Genomic DNA, 15,833 nt, shown 5'->3' with positions numbered 1-15,833 from the left:
ACGGGGTGGCGCTATCAACAAGGCTACATAAATCATGCTAGTTTTGTTTTTGTTTTTTGGTAGATAATTGACCTCATTGCACCAGGTCAAAGGTCAAATCTTCCCGAAAATTGCGCTTCTTGAGCTCTCCAACGTTATGCATAAAAGGCCCTTCCTGTTGTACACAATACCTATAAAGACGTTCTTCTTGTTCAATCATGAGTATAATTTTATAGATATGCATATATATATATATATATATATATATATATATATATATATATATATATATATATATACTGTGCGTGTTTAAAGTACAAATTAATCATGGTTTCTTTAAAATGATGGAATGTGGTTCCGTTAATGCAGCAAGGTCAGCCCACCGCGCGCATTCCGCGGCATCGTCGGGCCCGTCCGCTGACCGCGCCAAGCCATAGACAGCCGTGCGGTGTTCCTCAAAACCGCCTCTGCTCCGAAATCAGAAAAGCGAGCAACACGTTTTTTTGGTGAAACGCGTGCAATAAATGCCCCATGGGTTCCTGAAGATTTGGGCGCGGTTGCAGAACATGCCGTGGGGGTATTCTCAAAAACTGTTAGGGAAGTCGCATCGATCCCTCCTATCAGGGCGAGGGTTGGGATAAACGGCAATACTTCTTAGCCAGCCCACGTATGTGCTAATATTTGTCCCTGCTGTAGATGAGCAAAATGGGTGTATATATATATATATATATATACATATATATATGTATATATATGTATATATATACCTATATATATGTATATATATGGTCTATATATATATATATATATATATATATATATATATATATATATATAGTCTCAATAGGTAAGTGCCATAGCCTCTCCGAAGCAGCCAACAGGGTCTCCACGTGGAAACCTTGTTGGCATGGCTAAAGCTTGTGACGGTGCGCCCTTTAAGGGAATGGTTGGGGGAAGGGGAGGGGGTAAGGAGACAAAAACGCAATTTTCGCCACGTTGCTTTCCATGCGATGTCATGTGCTAATGTAAACTGATGCTCAAAGGTGCCCCTAACTGCCGCCGTCTCAGGGCCACAGCCAGGCGGTGAAGTGACACATGGAAAGCGTATTTGAACGCACGTGAGGGGCTGGCAATTTTCAAGCGTCCAGGCATCTCTCATGTCTCCAACATAGACAGACAGATCCACAAGGATAAGATAATGCACGTTTAGACATGCGTACAAAGACCAAACCTCAATTTGAACGGAACAGTTATCACGGCGTAGTACATTTCCCCATCCCCCGCTAAAAAGCAACGTTCCACAGCCACTTTAGTGAACTTTTTTCCCAACGATCCGTAGCACAGCGTCTGCCGGTCCCAAACCTGACGGTCCAAGCCTTTGTCCGTGATTTCCTTCCACGAGCAGGAACGTCCGTCCCTCCAACCACATCTTGCACGAACGCCCCCCCCCCCTCCCCCCGGGGTGCAGGGGAGCACTGCGGTCGACTCGCCAAACCCGTTTGGCCGGTGCCTGGTCGGGCTGACCGAACAATAGATGAAATCGTCGCCGAGCTGGTTTTCGCCACGGCGTGCGCGGCCATGGTGTACACACACCTAGGCACAGTGCCAGCTGGAGTAAGCCCGGTCATAGAGTAGTGCAGCAGCCGGCCGTTGAATCCATGCGCTTATCTCACACGCACAGCGTGGACGGACTAAGCGCAGCCTCGTTAGCGATAGAGCAAATGCGAACCACATGTGCGCGGCGAATGTTGGATCAGTGAGCCGCCGAAATTCTGATAAATCCTCTGAAGCAATGATGGAAATCATGATTTACTCGTGATCATACTGAACACACTTCTTGGCGATTGTCATTCAGTCAATCAGCACCTTCTTCAGTCCTATGGATGTTGTCTACGACCTACGGTTGCGTGCCCAACGGTCAGAAAGAGTGAAGTTTATGAGCAAAATAGCACCAGCGTTGTTTTCCTTATACTCAAACACTGCGCACACTCACACATCGAAATCTCTACATACTGCAGCTTGAACTTACAAGCTTGTTGATTACAAGTCACTGAATTTTGGGCGCTTACGAAAATGTAAACCCGCCTTAGATACACAACTCGACACGCTGAAGCGGGTGCCAACTCGGAAATGGCTGTTGTCGCCCCCCGCTCAGTTTATCCAGGCCGATTAGTGCTATGCTGAGAATGGTCTTTCAAATATGAGTTTCAACCTGCAGTAACCTGATCGTGGACGACCATCCCAATCAGAACGGCCGCGTGGCGTCTTTCTGCGAGCACCTTATCACGAACAATGTTGGTATGGTACAGGGACAGGAACCATTTTGACCGGGCATTTCCCAAACTAAAAAAGGAAGGATCCTTGCAGAAAATGCATCAGGTCAAAACGCATCGATGTGACTTTAAATGCATCTGTAAGGTTCAGTCGAACCTACGAGACTTCCGCACTACATTGAAAGCAGGTGACATCGGACTTAAAAGAGCTAAATTTTTCCTAACATTCCTAGACTTCACATTTTCTAGCTTCTCAGCTACGCTCACTGAGTGTTTTTGCTGATCGGTGGGTCAGCGAATCTGGTTTTCGTGATGCGGCCCTTTCCCCCTGGCCATCGCTGGTGCCTTCAGTGAGAGGAAGGGACCGATGCGACTGTCACTAACCGTGGGGACTCGATAACAGCACCGCCGACCTAGCGAGAGGACTGTCACTCGACCGACACTGGACGCGTCGCAGACACCCGCGAAAAAAGATCGCCCTACAAAAACGTCGCGGGCGTCAAAGGCGAGGGGGTGCGGCGGGTCGCAGGGCAGCAGAGCAAATAGGACGACAGAGAGAGAGAGGAGAGAGGAAGAGAGAGAGAGAGGAGAGAAGGAGAGAAGAGAGAGAGAGAGAGATAGAGAGGAGTAGGGGAGTAGAGAGAGAGGGAGAGAGAGATGGGAGATGAGAGAGAGAGAGAGAGAGATAGAGAGAGAGAGATTAGAGAGAGAGAGAGAGAGAGAGAGAGACGAGAGAGAGAGAGAGAGAGAGAGAGAGAGAGATAAGAGAGAGAGAGAGAGAGAGAGAGAGAGAGAGAGAGAGAAGACGAGAGCCTCATACTAAAGCGTGGCAGAATCCGGAGCCAATTGAAGCATTTTTTCGTCACCACTGCCGCACATGGGTACCTGAGGAAGCCGCACGTATCAGTTCGTAGGTCAGTGCCAACAACAACCGACATTCAGTGCACCATTCAGGCGCTGATTAAACCGCGCTTTTAAACAAACACTGGTTATGTTGTCAGAACTCACCAACAAAACGTGAAGTTTTAGTGATATAATCAATAATATCTAGCAAATGAACACAACACGTTGGGTTATAACAACATAATAAATTGTCGTTTGAAAACGTCATGAAACTAGCACTTCATGATATATTAAAGATCAATCGTTGTCAGCTTTACAGCTTCAAACTTACAACGCAGAAAGCTCAGGGAGTCAAGGAATATCTTGCCTAAATCGAGACTGTACACCAAACATGCGCCGAGGATCATGTAGCAAGCCCAGTCATGTGCATTGCTGGTGTATTCCCCCAATGATGCAGACTGCAGTTTGGGGATATTTTTTCCTATCACAGATTCCGAGAACGCCTAGGTGTAAGTGACAGTCAGCTTCATGCAGTTTGGTGAGCTGGTGTCAGCACTACCCCTTTGTCTGTGTTGGAAAACCAAACACGAATAGTTGGTATTGATCGACTAAAGAGATGTTTCAGAACGCGCTAGCGAGAAAGACGGAACAGAACGCGGAATCCTTATTAATGTCATTGACACCATCGGCGTATGAAATAATCCAGCGCAGTTGTTTTTCGCGCCGTCAAAGAACACCGTGCAGCATTCAAATAGTTTATGTAAGTTTGCAAATATTGGTGCAATGGTACTTTCCGAAACTTCGGCACTAAGCGTGGTGCTGCGACTACCTCCTACGGCTTTGGTCTGTGCTGTTACGCTGCTCATCAGCTAAAGCGAGCTGGCAAGTTAAAGACTTCATCAGGAATTCGCGCCTGCCATGCCTCACGGAAAAAGCTCGTGCACGTTATTAGGTTGGAAGGCAAAAATGAAATTTCTAGGGTAAAGTTTCTAAAACATAAAGCTATATTCTAGCCAAAATGCGCTCTTCCACGATTTATCTTTCTCCACCGCCACGAGTTGTAAGGCCGAAAGTATGCCTGCTGGCAACGACTTTTGGTAGAGTCGGGCCGGAAAATACATTCAATTACAAGTTTGCTTTAATGTCGTAGAATCTTAACGAAACGCCTTGCACTCGTTGACAATGTGTAAGTGAAATGACTTAAGTGCGGCGAGGTGAGGAATTAGAACGGGCGAAATTACCCAAAGAATGAGCTGTCCTCTTTCAGTTCTCCGAATATACGCATCTCATTCCAATGACAGAAAGCAGTTTTAAGCGCAACAAATTGCAAGCGTCTGAAAGGCGTCACTTCTGAAGTATTGTCTTCGGTCATAACACTGTAGATTATAACGCTGCCATGATAAAAATACCACTGTTTGGTTCTCAGCTGCCATCGACCCCGTGATAAAGGAACATTTGCAGAGTTACTACCGCGTAAAAAGAATCCCTAATAATAAAGGCACTAAACCAAAAGGCGTGCGCAAGCGTAACCGTCGCATGCGTAAGCGTCTTAAGATACCACAACTTCTTTCATATTCAACTGAAAACGATTTTTTGTAAGCCCAACCCTTGAATAGCGTGTGGGCAGATGACAGAAGACGTTTCACTTCCAAAGAGGGAGCTCCACGCATGCGTAAGTGCTTTTCACTTCTCCAGGAGCACGCTTTTTGCCTTGGCGCCGGCCTCGGCAATATCGTTCAGGGAAATCAGAGGGAATGCTCAACTTGCGACGCAGCTTCCGACGGTACTTCTTACTGGTGGCAACAGGCTCCGGGTACCGTTTACTGGTGGCATCAGGCTCCGGGTACTGTTAACTGGTGGCAACAGGCTCCGGGCACCGTTTACTGGTGGCAACAGGCTCCGGGTACTGTTAACTGGTGGCAACAGATTCCAGGTTAATTTGCATCTCTCACCTTTGCTCGAAAGCGTGTAGTTTGACACCTTAGGCTTTGACATGACACCAACATTCCGAATCTGCATTGTTACGACATATTCGGTAACTTCGCCTCGTTAGCGTAAGCGTCTTTAGATAAAGAACACCTCCCGACTCACCGAGACACCGGTGAGCTTGTAACCGGACCTTCGCTTAGAGTGAACCTGTTCTCATATCGGGGCACCTGTCACCTTATGGCCGATTGATGTTCCCAACCGAGCTATCCCTAACCGCGGATAAATTATCTGGAGGCACGTGTACCTACCTGTCATTTGTCATTTGACGCATGAATAATTAGGCCCAATCGGCTGAATATCTAATGCGCGCCGTATACGGCCGGGAACAGCGCGGTGCAAAAGGATCGATAACCGCAGACCGGGCCGCTACACGCGTCTGCGTGTCGCAGCGGTAAGCGATTTTTCAGCGGGATGACACGGCTCGTTTGTCAGGTGTCAGGTGAGGTGAGTGTGCTGCCCGCGACGCCCTGCTCCGGACACCCGAGCCCGGCGTGCCGTCCCCTCCCGCGCCCCTGGAGTTATGTCCGCAGCTACCAACCCTCCCACGCTCACCGCGGTCCTGAGCCCCGGAGAAAAGACGGTCCTTCAGACTCTCTCTCTCCCTCTCTCTCTCTCTCTCTCTCTCTCTCTCTCTCTCTCTCTCTCTCTCTCTCTCTCTCTCTCTCTCTCTCTCTCTCTCTCTCTCTCTCTCTCTCTCTCTCTTTCTCTCTCTCTCTCTCTCTCTCTCTGCCTTCCTTTAATGGTCCTCTGCTCTCCCAGTTTATTTCTTCCGTGCCTTCCTTTACTTCTCAATTCCTCAACCTTATTACTGTTGGATTTAATACCCAAGTGCTCTAATCGTTTTCTCCTCACAGGTCTTGATCGTTTCATTTTGTCTGCTCTGGCCTTATCCATCACCTGCTCACTATCAGCCCAGTCATCTCGACCGGACACATCTGTTAACCACACCGTGCTCCTTGTCATTCCTTTCCTGTAGTTCAACGTCATTCCCGTGTTGGTGTATTTCTCACTCTCGACTCAGCCTCTACTGCCCTTCACCATCATTCCTCATTCTCTCACTTTCCTTCTGTTCCCTTCTCTTCAGTCTCTTCTCGTCTTCAGTTACTTCCCTAGTGTCTTTTCCCTTTTGCTGCTGCTCCCTCTCCCTCCGCTAGCACCGCGCTGAGTTCTCCTTCCGCTCCCCCAGCCCTTTCTCTCTCTATCGCACGGCGTCTGGGTCCCCTGCTCCTCCCGCGGTCTCTCCCGACCGCGAGGGTCGTCCGTTTATCTGCTCGGCGCCTTGAGAGCGAGCACGCGGACGCCTATCAAACGCACGCGCGGCGCTTATCAAGCCCGCGCGGCTCTATCAAGACAGACTGCGGTCAGAGAGCGATGCTCAAATTAGCCCGTGCTCTGACGTGGATTAACGAGGCGGCGCCGGTCGCCGGCTCCTCCTGCGTGACTTCCGGTCACTGACGGCGCCCCCGGGTAGCGGCCAGCGCCGGCAGCCAGACGCCGACGCTATCTCCGCCTCATCTCGCTCCGCGCTGCCGAGCTATTAAAATTGTTAAATGAGCATGCGTTTTAAATTGACTCGGACGCCAGCGCTCTTGCGCCGCGTGGCGTTTTCTCCGCGGGCTCCCCAGCACGCGACCGGCCGACGCGGCGAGGGAGCCGACCAGCCGTTGGTGTTTGAATTTTTTGGCCACGATTCGTGATTAATTGTGGCGATTGAGCTCAGTTCCAATTAAGCTGAGGTAAAACCGGCAGCTCAGGGGGCGGGGTGCGCGAATAATCTACGAAATCGTGCTCCACAGGGATTTAGACAAAACGGCTGCCCGACCAGTCAGCAGTCGTGGAGAACAGCTAAAAGGAATGGTTGCTGGGAGGATAGTGGAACACTTTGATGTAGCGCGTTTGGGATGGGTGTGTCAGGACGAAGTTATAGGCTTGAAATATGCAGCCCAGTCTCGTTGCGTCGTGCCTCACCTGAAGATTAAAAAACACCATATCATGCTTCAGGCATAAAGGTAATAGTTGTTAAATCACGTCAGGAGAAACCATTTCTAACGCAAAGGCGTCAGAATGGAACAGGCGTGCAAAATGGCAAATAAAATTGTACGTTTTATCGGTTTGCTCATAATCAAGCACTTACGCAACCAAAAATACAGTGCATGCAAGATTCCATCTGCAGTTATTAGCTACCAACCATTACAAGCCTATTCGTGTTGCATTATTTGTTGCCATGAAGCGTTCACAGAGCTGACATAAAAACCTGACGGCGGCGCCCGGCCCCCATACCGTTTAATTCTGTCCGCCGATGACCTTGCAGCGAGCAGACAGGCCCGGGATGTAGCGTCAGCCGTTTGCAGGTCCGCCTCGTCCGGACAGTTCGAACGCTCGGCCTGCAGCGGCACGACCGGACATGTCTGGCCCTGCATGCGTCCGGGTCCGGCCCACTCTTGCCCGTGCAATGAAGCCTGCAATGTTGCAGTTATAGTTGAGGCGAAGAGGATTTAAGTTTTGTCAGGCTTTTCGGAATGCGCTATTGTTATAAGGCTTTAGATGCATTGACCCGTATTAGCGCAAGCTTAGGGTGACATTTTGTCCGCTAATTTTAACGGCTGGAACGAACGCCTGCTGCAGTGGAGTGTGCCATAAGAATTAGAGGCAGATGAGGCACTTGACTCTGGTAACGATGAAAAATCGGAAAGCCCAACCTTGTTTAATTCATTTTTCCCGCCCAATGGCTGAAATTCACACTGTCGTCATCTCAAGTGCTCGTGTAAACGTAAAATAGAACTCAAAATCATCTGGGTTAGTTCAAACAAGGAATGCCCGCGCCAATCGCTGTTACAATCGCCACTGATATCATGACCGAGCGACGTTTCGAAATGGACAGGCAGGCGTGATGGTATGTTCTTTGGATCGGCGGTCATACAATGCACGTAAAATGTCCAGAATGCGGGAGGCACGTGCCCGTGCCATCTTGCCCTCCATGTCGCCATCGATCCGCCCCAATTACAGCTATCGTTCGACCATCCATAGCGGCGGCCAAGCCGACCGCTCCGCGCGTGCTGCACCCACTCTTCTGTGTAGGCATCCTGATATCGTGCCGCGGCTCCAGACCGCGCTGCGGCTTCGGACGAGCGCTGTGGCGCCGGCACTGGACCAGCTCATCGCAAGGACGCGAACGCCATTCCGACAACAAAAAGCGGCGTCTCCGGTGGCAACGGGTTGCGAACCATGAGCGGAACATCAGTCGCCCCTCGTGGAGCCGGCGTGTGGCCGTCCGGCCGCCCTCCCTTGTCAGATTTGGCAGGTGCCACGCAGGCAGCGGCCACAAAAAAGGGCGCAGGAGAAAAGGATGGAGTGGTTAAGGCTCGGCTGGCAAGTGATAATCCCTCAAAGGTCGTTCCTAATGCCCCCAATCCGGTACAGAATAGTATAGCTGGGTTTGAAATCGTAGCCCGCAGCGGTGCAGAGGGTCCGCATGGCGAAAGGAGACTGGTCGTGGAGGCAAGCCCCGGGAAGCAACTGCTATTGGAGGAACCGACTTACTTGTGTGGGCCTGCTGAGAAAACCAAAGATCCAACATTTTACGTGTCAGGTGTCCTTGTCAGACACTACTGCACACAAAATCAGGCAAATTGGTAATTGACGGCCATCACTTGGTGCAAAATGCTATTTGCGTTTTGCAAGAGCAGCTCAATATTCGCAAGGTACTTGCATGATACTGATTCTCATTACCATACGATAGGATAAGACCCTTTGCAATGTAACTTGCAGCATGTGAACATATGTTATCGATTCAAAGAGCGGGAAATAAATATTTCCGGGAGCATGACATCATCAGGTAACTACAACACCCTTCTACACAAAACTTGTTGATTACAAGCAGAATTAATTTCCATACAAGGTCGTCCACATTCTCCGCTCTCACTCTCCTTTATTCGTACAACCATTTCAGTTGCAAATCCACAGTGGCGTGAGGGACCCTGACCCAGCGAGCAATAACGAGAGACGTTCTCGAGGACGCAAAAACGTACCAAAATACGGATGGCCTGACTGACCCTTTTAAGATAATTTCTAGTTTTTATAAGCGGTTTTTGTTACTCCTTTCTACGCATCACATTGAGGTGATGTGTGGAACCAAGATGTGTGGAGCCCTCATCATGGGGTAATGGGGTAATGCGTTGAGCTGGGGTGATAGCAGGCGGATCACGGCCTACGCTGCTACACTGTCCCCAAGCATGCATTCGTACTGCCCGGCGGTCTGCGAGGCCTCGTGTCGGCGGTTGTACTGCCCAGTGGTCTGCGAGGTCTTGTGTTGGCGGTTGTACTGCCCAGAGGTCAGCGGTCTGTCCGTCAACGTTTCCCCACTTCTCCATGCCATTCTCAGTCAACAGCTTCCTGCTTTTTTCCCAGGCCATTATCAGTCAACATTTCTCCGCTGTTCCCAGGCCAGTGTCAGTTAATATCTCCTCACTACTCGCAGGCCAGTGTCGGTCAATATCTCCTCACTGTTCCCAGACCAGTGTCAGTCAACATCCCTACACTGTCCCCAGGCCAGTGTCAGTCATCATCCCCGCCTCCGACGCCTTCCGAGCGAGGATCGATAACACGTGAGCTGTGTATACGCCCACTTCGTCCTTGAACAAGCGAAGAAAAAACGGGCGTCGGATAGATAGGCGAGTCGAGGTTTGCCGGAGTAGGGAGGAGGGGGGGGGGGGGGGGGGAGGAGGGGGGGCGGGGGACAAGGCAGACCGGCGTCTTCGCGCCATGAGGCTTTGCGCTTCGAGGTCGGGGCGGGGTACAGCCTTCGTTCTCCCTTCACCTGAAAAGTGCTGCAGAGATGTGCTGGGGACTCTGTACCAAACACCAACTGTGATCATTGTTAGCACTGACTCATATGATTGTGTTTACGCTGGCAATGGGTTATTACGAGGGCTACTGTTGCTGCAGCAGTATAGAGCCGACGCGGTCATATCTGGTGTGCTTTACGAAATCGAATGTTTCAATACTGCGCACATGATGATGTCAGGCTGCGTTTGCTAAAGGCAATGTCGTACTGAGTGATTCCGGAAATCAGCTTCTCTTCCCCTGTCATTAGTACCAGCTCTGACTACGCGTATCTTAGATGTCATCGCTCGTGACAGTACAGCCTCCCTTGCAACGGTCCTGTTCACGTCGTACTTTTGTGAATTCAAGACTTCTGGAATAACCACGTGCACATACCTATGGATCAGTCACCAAGGCAGCAACAGACCTCTCAAGTAGGCGTCTGGCGTCTGGCGGCTGACATCACGCCTGAATCAGCCCCTGATCAGCGCACCCAGACGCATGTGCTCCCCCCTCCCCCCCCCCCCCCCCCCCCCACTCGCCCACGCCCTAGCCTCCGTCCCGAGCTGGAGCGGACCAGTGCAGAGGCAGCCAGGTCGTCCCGTCAGTCAGGCAGTGGTGGGCTGCCGGCTGGCACGACATGCCACGCATCTGTCCGTCTGCGAGCAGGGCTGCTAGACAACGTCTCGTCTAATCTCATTTTCTGTCATCTCATCTCGTTTCGTCTCGTCTCATCCCGCCTCATCTCCTTTCGTCTCGTCTCGTCTCGTTTCGCCTAGTCTCGTCTCGCGTGTTCGGCGCGGCGGCGCCCGCCAGGGTCGGGGCCGCGCGGGAGTTACGGGCGCGGCTGAGACGCTGTCCCACTCCGGTACGATCGCCGTGGTGGGGCGGGGGGGGGGGGGCACCCGGCGTCCTGGCCTTGCGGCGGCCGGCAGTCCCGAATACAGATGCCCGGCCGGCTCCATCTCATGGCCATCTCCTGTTACAAGCGACAAGTCCGTACACAAATGCGTCGCCGCTCAATGTCAGCGGCCGGCTTCCCGCCATTTCTGGCGCGCGTTTGGAGCGGGCGAGGTTTTTTGCAGCCGGTTTTTGTGCGGTGCGTGACATCGGGCGAGGTGTCAGCCGAGACGTTTGACCATGTCACAAAAATGCCGCGGAGGCTAAAAGCCGCAGCAATCCTGAGTGGATCCATCATCGCCAGCCGTAAATGAATGCACGCCGGGTTCTTTGCGCCGCTGAGTGAGGGGCGGGCTCAGCACTCCTCTGGTAAGGGTTGCATGACGGGCTCATCACGCCTTCAACACGTGTCAGCTTCACCATTTCTCATTATAAAACGCAAATTGGTTCTGGCAGCTTGAAGTCTGTGTCGGGGTCTGGTTGTTTTTGTTTATATGGGATGTCCGTCCCCCTGTTTTATCCGAATGCCAAACTCCATCACGCGGGATAAGGGCACTGATTGGCGCGTGGGCAAAGTGATTTCTGTGCTGTAAGGGTCCAGTGGTACGGCCAAGGGGTCATCATTTGGGACCACACGCCCCCCCCCCCTCTCCCACCTCTTTCTTTATCCGATAATCGAAGGTGGCACGGGCCCTGAGACCAAGGGCTCCAGTACTTTTTGTCAGTTTCGGACGCCCTTAAGGCTTCTGGAACAAAAACGGGTCACTGAGACATACAAATAAAATCCTGAGACCCAAAATGTTTCTCAGTCCAAGAACAGGGTCACTATAGCGACGAAGAGCTTTTCCCAATTATGCGCTTTAACAAAACACACACGATTCTATTACTCTCACTCATTTCCATCACGCTCTGCACGCTGTTAGTAACCGATGAAGTCATCGTGTTTCTGTTGGCTAAATCAACACTGCGTCTAACCTCTAAGCGGCATAGGTCTACAACGCACGTCATTCCGCAGGGGCTATGCATCACCCCAATGTCCCGGTCGGCGCTGGCGGCGTCGCCCCAGCTGTTGGTCGCACAGTGACGTCACTCCTGACATCACCCAATGTCTCGGTCTGCACTGGCGGCGTCGCCCCAGCTGTTGGTCGCACAGTGACATCACTCCTGACATCACCGCGAGCTCACGACATCACTGAGGTGCATCCGCCCCCACGGGCGTGAGCCCGCGCCACCTGGCGCCGCGGTGCGCCGCCGTCGCACGAGCGCGCCCCGGGGCGGGCCGACCCGGACTGACCCGGACGCCGTCCATGTGTCCTGCATCCTCACAGCGGGACCAGCAGGCGCCAGCGCCTAACATTCTGTGACGCTTACTTTTCGCGTACGCATTCTAAGGCGCAGGTGCTCTAAACGTGCATCACTGGACCCGCACAGCGCATGGGCGCAGTGTGTGCGATCTTATGCACCTGCCCTGCTCGCAAGTCAATACTCTATGTAAACTTAGGAATGTAGTGAAATTACCAGAGGCGCGGGGAAACTGTCGTACGCGTCGTAATAAAGTCTTTTCGACCTCTTAGGAGTGGGGACCGGTTCTCTTTTATGTTTCAACCTTCCAGGACAAATGGCAGAGGTTCCTGTTGCGTGCGCGTAACTCTTTGTATTCATCTATGGCATAATTTACGTCCTTTCAGGTGCAGTTTTTCCTAGTATTTGATAAATGCAAGAACGGCCTTGGGCTCCTGATCATGCAGCAAAATGAGCTGAGAAATCTTATTCAGACAATAACCGACCTTCATTACACGAAGTGGTACTGGTTTCACGACGTTAACCCTGAAGTATTGGTTGGCTATATTGATCAAATTCAGAAATGGCTTGGTCTATGAGTTTTTTCAGTAAAGCCAATGCTGGATTTAAGCTTTGTGAATTAGGCTAATAATTTCGTAATGATGAAATTTAATCAATGCCTCTTGGTGTACTGCAGGTTGATTTTTGAGATAATAAAATTTCTTAAAACATCAAGTTTGATGTAAGGTGCACAGTTCCGGTGTGCGAAAACAATATCTCTTACGACATCCTATCAACACGTAACGCAAACCTGTTACCATTCACATGCCTATCCCATGAACTAATCGTATAGCCAACCACATGCACTATCATGCCGAGCAACAACTCCGTAAACATTGACATGACTCATAGCCATCATTTGTTGTTTCGTCTTTTTCTTGGGCCTAAGCCCATCCCTCCGGACATATCATTCTTAATGCAGAGCTGTCACATCGGTACCGCAAGCATGCGAATTGTGCCGTCTGTCATTATCATGTGCTGGTTGGAAGCCGCCGGGGTAATTCGTCAGAATCAGACCCTGACTCATCCGCTGGCCCGTTGCTGCCGCTCCGCAGATTCCTATGTCTGTATCAGCATGCTCCGCTGGTCGTCATGCCTCCTGCTTCCTGCTCACAGCCCTCCGCTTACTACGCACTTCTTACCGCTTGACGGACATTGATCGCTGATCTCTGAACTCACCACGGTGAGCACCGCTCTCCGCCGTGAATGTGAGAAGCGAGGCATCGTTGCTCGCTGTCTGCGCTCACACGCTCCTGCTTTTATGCGTTCACTTCCATGCGCATCTCACTGTTCATCTGTCGCTGAACACCACCGGCCGCGTAAGCCCGCAGTGCCCTCCTCCCCTCCCCCCCCCCCCCCCCCCCGGCCCGGATACCCTGATCACCAGTCCACGGCCACCACACGGTCGCCGCTGCATGCAGCGTCGGTGCGCGCCCGGGCCAAGAGGCGGAGGAGGCGCTGGGGCCGCAGCATCCCCACTGACACCGATCTCCCGGGCTGGAGGTCATCTGACACGATGTCGGCCGTCTCCCGGGGCCCAGGTCTCCCTCACGTGCCCGCTTGCTGCTCATCTCATGCCCTATATGTGACCTGACCTGAGAGGTAGGGCGCCAGCCCGGGTGTGGACCGTGCTGCGGGCGACTGTCGTCTGCTGGGGATGACCAGACCCCGGGAGAGTAGGCATACCTTGGTCCCGCTGCTAGGCACGTCCAGGAGAGTAGCAACCCCTGGTCCTGCTGCTGGGCACGCCCGAGGGAGCCGCGCCACCAGGGCGGCATGGTCGCGTTACCATCCGGCGATGGTTATGACGTCGCCCCCGCGACTGCTGCACAGCTGCCTGCTCGAGGTGGGCATTGGGTTGTGGTGACGGTATCACAGTGTTCATTTTTAACCTGCTTTCTGCTGTGCAGGTCTGACAGAATCACCCACTAAATTTCACTATCCATTTGCTCCTTCGTGTACTGCTCTGTCATCATGTCACACGTTAATTTGACTCGAATAATTCAGCTGCCAATAAATAACGAGCAGAAAAAGGATGAAACCAAAAATCACGACAGCGTTAAAGCATGTCGTTTCTTGTCGCCGCCTTGCGGTTGTTACGACCAATTACGACCGCCGGGCCATCAGGCAGCAGTGGCAGCGGCCAGTTACGACGCTTTGTGCTCCACAACAAAGGCTGGGGACAAGGACGGCTGCCGGTGTGGACGGCTTTTCCTGGAAAAACGGAGCCCGGCCAATAGCTCACCGCGCCCGTGAGGGCTGGGTTCCCTGGCGGTCAGCGGGCTCTTCTCAGGGGCCTGCTCACTGTGATACGCCCCACGCCTCATTCTAATGGACGGCCTCGGCTGGCGCAGTATGATGCACTTATGGGGATGGGGCTTGATTTTTTGTGGCAGTCATTGTCTGTGTCCTAAAAAGGCAAACCCGTCTATCTCTTGTTGCGTGATAGACTGCCGATGAACATCAGCCGCAACCCGAATAGTTTGACATCGTATCTAAAGCGCAATCAACATGAGCGTGAGAAGGACCAAAAAGCCTGTGCTTGTGTGAACTGCGGCATAGGCTGTTCTCTCCGCCTGGCGTGAAACCAAAACGGTCAACGGGCCGCTGGGCTCGCCCCGGATCCTACTGTGTCTCTCCGAGCACCAGGTCACCGTCCGACACCGACGGCTCAAAATCTCCGCCATCGATCAGCCAGCAGCACTGCGGCCGGTGCGTGCGCTCGTCGCATTATGCCGCGCGCCGCTGCCCGAAGCCGCCGGAACACGTGGCCGCAGGGAGCGCCTGCACGTGCCGTCAGCTGCCCGCGGAAGCGTGCCAGACGGCGATGCACGTGCCGCGGACCAGACAGCGCCGGCAGGCCACCTGGTGAGCCAGCCACCCGGCGGGCGCACGTGCTGTGGCGCATGTCTGAGCACGCGCAGCGGCCTTGCACCGGGCGGGTCGTGCAAGGAGCACGCGGCTGGTGAAACACAACTCCGCTTCGTTCTGGGCGTTCAGTTTTGAGGTTGGGAAGGAGTGATTTGGTTCGCGGCCGAAGACGAATACGAAAACGAATCGTCGTAGGTAAGGTCACAAGGGCACTAGGAGAATATGCATTTTCACATGTTGCAAGTCTGTGAATTGACCCCCGTGACATGTAACAATGACATGTCTCTGCACTACTGACCCGCTGTCTCCGCCTGCTAGTATCACGTTGCGTCTTTCAATCACGATGCACGTCAGGCGCGTCGTCTGAGAAGCATGAGGTCCAGCACCTTTTTCAGCTGGCATTTCCGTCGCGTCCGCCGGCGATGGCGCCTGCAGTGGCCGCCAGTGACTCATACCCCGCTGCCCCTTTGTAACCGGGCGGCGGGCGCAGCCCCAAGGCCAGGTCTCCCCCACCGTAAAAACAGCGCCGGCTTGCAGGCGGCCTGCAACGCTTACCGAACGTCACCTGGCGCCCGCTGCCGGCGGCCGCGAGCCAGCGAGCCGCCGGATCGGACCCGGGATGTCCCCGGGGCCGGACCGGACTCAGCGCTGTCCCTCAGGCCGAGCCAGACTTGGCGCTATCCCCCGGGCCGGACCAGACTCATAGCTGTCCCCCGGGCCGGACCAGACTCATAGTTGTTCCCCGGGCCGGACCAGACTCAGGGCTGTTCCCCTGGCCGGACCAGACTCAGAGCTGTCACCCGGGCCGGACCAGAC

Source organism: Pollicipes pollicipes, unplaced genomic scaffold (assembly GCF_011947565.3).
Source record: "Pollicipes pollicipes isolate AB1234 unplaced genomic scaffold, Ppol_2.1 Scaffold_3447;HRSCAF=4054_pilon_pilon_pilon, whole genome shotgun sequence".
Taxonomy (NCBI): Eukaryota; Metazoa; Arthropoda; class Thecostraca; order Pollicipedomorpha; family Pollicipedidae; genus Pollicipes; species Pollicipes pollicipes.
This window is presented reverse-complemented; position numbering follows the sequence as displayed.